At 40.0% G+C, this 7,500-nt stretch overlaps 2 protein-coding genes across 13 annotated transcripts in view; one reads left to right on the forward strand and one right to left on the reverse strand.

Annotated features, from left to right (window-relative positions):
• The window catches only part of LOC135109142 (uncharacterized), a 51,395-nt gene extending 50,912 nt beyond the window's left edge, over positions 1-483 (forward strand). For both annotated transcript variants that reach the window (XR_010272589.1, XM_064020270.1), the window contains one exon: positions 1-483. This exon is cut by the window's left edge and continues 1,902 nt beyond it. The gene's annotated coding sequence lies outside the window, so the exon portion shown is untranslated.
• LOC135109137 (E3 SUMO-protein ligase PIAS2-like) overlaps positions 1-7,500 on the reverse strand; it is a 144,827-nt gene that overhangs the window by 87,882 nt on the left and 49,445 nt on the right. For 2 of the 11 annotated variants that reach the window (XM_064020244.1, XM_064020240.1), the window contains one exon: positions 3,980-4,102. The exons of the other annotated variants lie outside the window; for them this stretch is intronic. The gene's annotated coding sequence lies outside the window, so the exon portion shown is untranslated. The remainder of the gene's footprint in view (positions 1-3,979; positions 4,103-7,500) is intronic. 11 annotated transcript variants of the gene reach the window in all.

The raw sequence follows: 7,500 nt of genomic DNA on the forward strand, positions 1-7,500 counted from the left end.
TGAAAAAAAAAAGAAAAATAAGAGAAGTGAAAATGCAATTAAGAAATAAGAAAAGATCAAATTTAAGTGAAAAGAATAAAAGAAAAAAACAACAACTGAAAACTAAGTCGATATCAAAATTAATGAGTAAAATGAGGAACTAAGTGAACATTCAACGAAAACAGAACAAAAAAAAAGATATAATAATAAAAACGAAAGGACATGAAGTGAAATTATACTAAGAACAATACTATACAGAAGAAAACTGAGACCTATGCAAACTGAAAACGTAAAATAAACAAACCGTCATGATTCTTATATTTATTTGGATGAATGGTAGGCGAAAAAAAAAAAAAAATACTGAGATGAAGATTGAACGGTTTTCTTGTAATAAGCAGTGATTATATTCTTAGTTATTTAAGTGAACGAGAGGAAGGAGAGTAATCTATATAGCGAGATGGTGTAACGAAGGTGAGAGGGAAGGGAAATACAGGTGAGACGAAGGTGAGATGTAGAGAAAATGAGTGACGATGAAGATGAAGCAGTACTGAAGGTGGAAGAAAGTGGAGTGAGTGGAAGGTGTGATCAAAAAAAGGGAAGTGAAAATGAAGATAAGAAAATGTGACAAGATGACAAGGAAGTGAAACGAGAGTAATACGAAGATGAAATAAAGGTAAAATAAAGATAAAATGGAAGTGTAGATGCTGTGATGAAGGTGATAAAAATATAAAATGAGAGTGAGACGAAAATAAGATAAAAGTCAAAGATAAAATCAAAGTAAGATGAAGATAGAGGGGTGATGAAGGCGAGATGTAAATGGAATGAGAGTAAGAAGAAGATGCGATGAAAGTCAAATAAAATAAAGGTAAGACACATTGATTTTCCTCCCACACGCGGCAGTCATTCCTGTCTTTACATGCCTCGCGGAGCAGCAGAGCATCAGGGCGCGACGTGAAGCCATGAACCTCTGCAGGCGTCACTAAGAATCCAGCCTGTGTCACTGCGGCCTGGGACACACCATCCGCGCCTCAAAGACCATTTGAACCTCTAAAACATCCATCGTGGAACCAGAACAAGTGATTCAAAACTGAGCGAAATGAATAAACAAACTCGAAAAATACTGATTAAAATTCCATAAAACTTCATAATATTTAGCCATTATTCTCGCTTACACTTATATAACCCCCATAAGCCGAGCAGAGCAGAACAAGTGAACTCAACATTGCGCAAAATTAATGAATAAACGAAAACTTGATAAATATACAGATACAAATTCCACAAAACTTAACATTATCATTATTCTGGTATGCACTTCTTATATAACCTCCAAGAAATACACAAACAAAACTGTAAGTGAAGGGGACGATATTGTTTTACGTAAAAAAACTGAGGGAATACTTAAAAGAAATTACTGGATCCCTAATATAAGAGATTTAAAGGTGCTACAGACCCAGGAAGTGAATAAAAGGTGATCCTCTCGGCCTTGTCTGTGAGTGTTATGAAGCTAAACGGAGGTGATGCAGACGTACGGTAGAAGATATGAGTGTGTGTGTGTGTGTGTGTGTGTGTGTGTGTGTGTGTGTGTGTGTGTGTGTGTGTGTGTGTGTGTGTGTGTGTGTCATCATGTGAAGTGCCTTAGCTAGTGTGACAATAAAGAATAGATTATTAAGTGTTGTGTCATTAACAGTATCAACCTTACAGACATTTCTCTTGATTTTTTTTTTTTTTTTTTTACAGTTGCATTCACGTGTCAAGCTCTTCCTTGCATCAGTCTGGTATGCAGGGAATATACGAGTTGATAAGATGGGATCCATAGTAAGAAAACATCAAGAAAGAAAAAAAAAAACATTAAGGAAAAGAGAGAGAGAGAGAAAAAAAAAAAAAATAACAATATTTAGTTGCATACAAATACTGAATTAATTTGTATCAAGAATCCACGAGAACAGAAGAAAGAAAGACAGGCAAGCAGGCAGACAGACATCTATCATTATCACCATTGACGTCGCTTCGTTTCCAGTTATAATAGGTACTTATCATTACATATATTTCCAACGCACAGTTCCTTTTGCTTCCTTCTGATTCATTATTATTCATTACAAGCAAGCAAGTCTTCAAAACGTGGAGGAAATATAAGGAAACTAACAAATCGGTGGACAACACAACTTATGTTCACTGCAGATTACCACCACTGTTGTTGTTGTTGTTGTTGTTGTTGTTGCTGTTGTTGTTGCTGTTGTCGTCGTCGTCATCGTCGTCGTCGTCGTTTGTTGTTGTTCATTATTATTATTATTATTATCATTATTATCATTATTCCCAACGTGACGTAAACAAAGAAAAAAAGTAAATAAAAACCAGGCAAATATATACATAAAAAGGAGAATAATAACATAAAATTAACCACCAGTCCCGGAACCTCACTTAAGACCAAACTTCCACGAAGAGAAGGAAACAAAACTAAACACACGTTCTTTTTTCTCTACAATTTCACTCAACTCTATTGCACCCATCATTGCCCTTTACATTACTTATCGGATACCTTGAACACTTTACAACTCCTGCAAATCACGCATCGATTGTCCCAACACTTTTTTTTTTTTTTTTACCCCATTGTATTCATTCATCCACCCTCTCATTCATCACCAGGCTTTCCGTGGGTTAGTGGAAGGCGCATTGTAACCTTGAGACTTCTAAGTGTATATCAAGAGAGTGTACGAGGAAAGGCATTGTGCAGTGTGAGGGAAGAGAGGACGAGTGATTGAGGTGTGTTTAGGTGCAGGAAAGGTTATTGTGTGTGTGTGGGGGGGGGATGAGGTAAATGGGTGCGTTGTCAAGTGTGGGGTTTGTCGTAGCTAGCCGTGTCTGTGTCAGGGAGGGAGTTGGGGAAATGTGTGGAAAATTAGGTGAGGAAGAAAGGATGAGAGTCAGTTTGGAGGTCAGTTTTGAATAACAATGGAATCTATTTTGATTATCATGATAATTCTCTCTCTTTCTCTTTCTCCAGCTGCACAGTGACACAGCTCTCCTACACAACACTTCTCCACGAGGCAAGGACGAGGCATTGCTCTGATCCGGCTGAGGGCAAGCAGTAGATTAACGATACAAAACACGGCTGAGGCTAAGATAAACTGGCATTACAATAACTCACTTGTGCCTGCTTTAGATTCCTTTATAAATTATTCACATAAAATACGCTCTTCCAGGTATCCTACGTAATGTGATAAATAGTAAACATGCAAGATGATTAACTTACATGTATGGCGAGAGAGAGAGAGAGAGAGAGAGAGAGAGAGAGAGAGAGAGAGAGAGAGAGAGAGAGAGAGAGAGAGAGAGAGAGAGAGAGAGAGAGAGAGAGAGAGAGAGAGAGAGAGAGAGAGAGAGAGAGAGAGAGAGAGAGAGAGAGAGAGAATTTAAATATGTCCTCTGCACGCAAGCACTACAGTAATGTCTCAGGAACTGGTAAGGACTGACAAAACAGGCAGACAGACTGGTAAACTCTGGAACTCCCTGCCTGCTTATGTTCTTTCTCCTGCCTTTGACTTGAAGTGTTTTAAGGGGAAATGTTTCAAGACATCCTGAAAATTTTTAACAACTTTTAACTACACTATTTGGAGGGTGGCACCTTTAGTGAGTTTTATTTCAACCTGCCATGGCTCTAGACCAGAACGTAAAAAAAAAAAAAAAAAGACAGACAGCATAATTCACACACTCAGTACTCGTAATATTCTACAGTCACACTTGGATCCATACTCTGAAACACTTCTGCGCCACACCTCCACTACACTCAAGAGGCCATAGTTGAAATTACACGGATTATTAAGGATTTTTTTATGGTTCTACTGAAAAATTAACAAGGTTTATACATTATTAAATGAGAAACACTCTTGAGAATCCGACTAATCACCTCCGTGGCTTCTGAAAATAGTCGCAGAGAGAGCAGTGTTTCTAAATATGCATGAACCTTATTTAAACAGCACAGTAAGTAATCCACAGTCACACTTACTTAGACAGCACAGTGGGGGCGGAGAGGTGGCGTCTTTCACACCGCGGCTACATGGTGTGGTCTGCCCCGCTAACCTACAGGGAAGGGCCGCCGCTGACGCCACTGTGAGGTCATCGCGGTGCCCTGGGATGGATCACGGCCGAGTCAGCATCGCCTCCCCACCCTACAGCCTCACCCATGTCTCGCCGCCTGTAACACTACCTGGCATGCCGCGTTGGCACTCTACTACATAAACATTGGCCTCACACTGTCATCCTAAGTCTTACTCGATTAGTATTCATGTTTTCCTCATAATCTTACGTGCCTGAAGTAGTTATGTTTCTCTTTTCACTCATTATTTATTAAGTTTGCGAGAAGTGACATCATTAGCCTTGGTCGTTTCTTCTTAAGCTTTCCCCATGATCTTGATGTTACATGCTGTGCCGTCTCCCTCCTCGTGCTCAGTAAGCTTATTAAGTTTATAAGTTCAGGAGTAGTAGCATTTTCCTCTTCACTCATTATTATTTATTTCGTTCGCGAGTGGTATAATTTTCCTCTTCGTTTATTGTTATCTATTAAGCTCGTCAGTTGTAACATTTCCTTCTTCACTCATTATCATTTATAAAGGTCGCGAGCAGTAACGTTTCTCTTCACTCATTATTGTTTGTTTATTCAATCTATCACTTAGTCATTAAATCAATTCATTATCAGCATTAGCTAATTTGATTCCTCTGCAAGACAAAAACTTCTAACATTCTCTACTCATGTGTGTTGAATACCCGTCCATTCCTGTCCACCTTCACTACACTCCCCAGTACTGTCACTGAGCGCTGGACAGTCTCTCTTATTGGAGTCCTCGATTCAGGTAAACTTAAGTGCAGTGGAGTATGCATCCCCTTAACTCTTTCAGCACTAGAGACAATTTCCAGACTTCGTAAAATCTCCTATTATTTTCAAGCTTCATAAAATCATCTATTATTATCGAACTTCATAAAGTCATCTGTTATCATCAAGCTTCAAAGAATAACCTATTAATAATCAGATTAAGAATAGATATAAATAATAGTAATGTGGGAGTCATCAGATTTTTAACACTACATTACGGCAATTGCCACCTTTAACTTAACACAATCACGTAATGTTTAATGAAATGGAGAATACACACACAAAGTAGTGGACAAATACATTCAACTTACACACTTGCACAATCAAGTAATGTTTCCCGGAATAAAAGTCAAACATGTGGAACTGCAAAGTTTAAACACACACTGACACACCACGACCACTGTAATGGGAACACAGATTTACAGCCACGAGGAAAACACAGGGCTAATGCAACACAACGTGACAAAAGATGGAGAAAGAAAAACCCGATACAACTTGTGGTCCAGACCTCATGACACCCTGGCGAGCCGTAATGAGTGTTCCTGATTACAGATGAGTCTCCTGTCGCCACTTACCAACACTCACCACTTCCCCAACACTGCCACCATTTCCCCAGCACTCCCCAACACACTCATGACGCCCTCTAACACTCATCACTTCCCCAATGCTCTCATCGCTTCCCAAACACTCTCATCACGATCGCCAACACTCTCACTACTTCCCCAGCGCCCTCACCACCTTCTTCGACACTCTAACCCCTTCTTCGACACTCATCACTTCCCCAACACTCTCGCCACTGCCCTAATAGTCTAACCACTTCTCCATCACTCCCCCAACACTTCCTTAACACTTTCACCACTTCCTCAATGCTCTCAACACTGTTCCAATACCCTTACTACATCCCCAACACTCTCACCACTCCCCTAATAGTCTCACCACTTTTCCATCTCTCCCCAACTCTTCCTTAACACTCTCACCACTTCCTCAATGCTTTCAACACTGTCCCAATACCCTTACCACTTCCCCAACACTCTCTCCACTTCCCAGCACCCTCAGATTGATGGAGTGGTTTCGGCGCCACGACAGGAAGGTCAAGGTCAGGCAGGCTATGATGACAAGCACTACACACTCAGCCTTTATCAGAATGCTGCAGCTTTAGTACTATAGAGAAATGTACGTAAACATGATTACTGAATGAAGTGATAATGAATTACTTACTGAATGAAATTAGTGAATGAAATTATAAAAGTGAAATTACTGAATGAAATTACCGAACGAAATTATAAACATGGTGAATGAAATATTGGCAAAGAAAACAGTAAAAAAAGGTCAACAGCTTAGCGCCAAACTCACTAACAGATGAAATAAGCTTAACTCTTAAAAAAAAAATAATAATCCTAATAAAAACATTACAGCTAGACAAAAACACAAAGATAACGGAGACACAAAGGTGCAAAGCGTCGATGAAAGAGGAGGCGAAGGGAAAGCAGAGACAGCAGCTACTTTTTGACGGTCCCGTGATTCCCTCAAACACTTGAAACTTTTTGCATACTTGAAGACGAAGATAACACTGATTTCCCGCCCTATTTCTCTCTCTCTCTCTCTGTCTCTGTCTCTCTCTCTCTCTGTCTCTCTCTCTCTCTCTCTCTCTCTCTCTCTCTCTCTCTCTCTCTCTCTCTCTCTCTCTCTCTCTCTCTTTCTCAGGAAATCTGCATAAAACATTAGCACTACCATTACCACCGAGAGAGAGAGAGAGAGAGAGAGAGAGAGAGAGAGAGAGAGAGAGAGAGAGAGAGAGAGATTACACAATAGTTCTCTTAAGTCACAGCATTATGGTTACTTGGAACTCACGAAAAAAAGACACGATGACAATTTGATAAGGAAAAAAAATATAATGAACATGACTTAGGAAGAAAAATAAGAGGGAACTGACTAACACCACCACCATCACTAACACCACCACCATCACCACCACCACCACTACCATCACCACCACCACTGTATCGATTAAACTCATCAAAGGAAAGTCACCACCACCATCACCACTGTCATCAAACACGAATGATCTATACCCCCCACAATCCGACACACATACAGACAAACATGCTAAAGGTGTGTAAATCATGCGCCACCAACACTGCCGGAACTGTGGACTCGGAAACACTCACACAGGTATGCACACAACACACCTGCACTACATCAATGTCTTGCCTGCCCCCTGTACATGCACGTCTCGGTTCTCCTTACGTAGTTTGCTTCCTTCCTGCCTTGATTTCCCGTTGTGTTCAAGGTGTTTGACTACGAACAGCAATATAAAAACAATGACGACAACAATAACACCAGCAACAAGAATAATAACATCAGCAGCAACAATAATAACAGCAACAACGCTAAAAACAACAGCAACAACAACAACACCAGCAACAACAACAATAATACCACCAAAAATGCTAATAACAACAACAACACCAACAACAATAATATCAGCAACAATAATAATTATACCACCAGCATCAACAATAACAACAACAAAAACGACAACGACAACAACACAACAGCAGCAACAACAACAACAACAGGAACAACAACAACAGCAACAATACCACCACCACCACTACCTCCACCAACAACAGCAGCAGCAGCATTATCATCAGTAG

This window comes from Scylla paramamosain, chromosome 18 (assembly GCF_035594125.1).
Source record: "Scylla paramamosain isolate STU-SP2022 chromosome 18, ASM3559412v1, whole genome shotgun sequence".
Taxonomy (NCBI): Eukaryota; Metazoa; Arthropoda; class Malacostraca; order Decapoda; family Portunidae; genus Scylla; species Scylla paramamosain.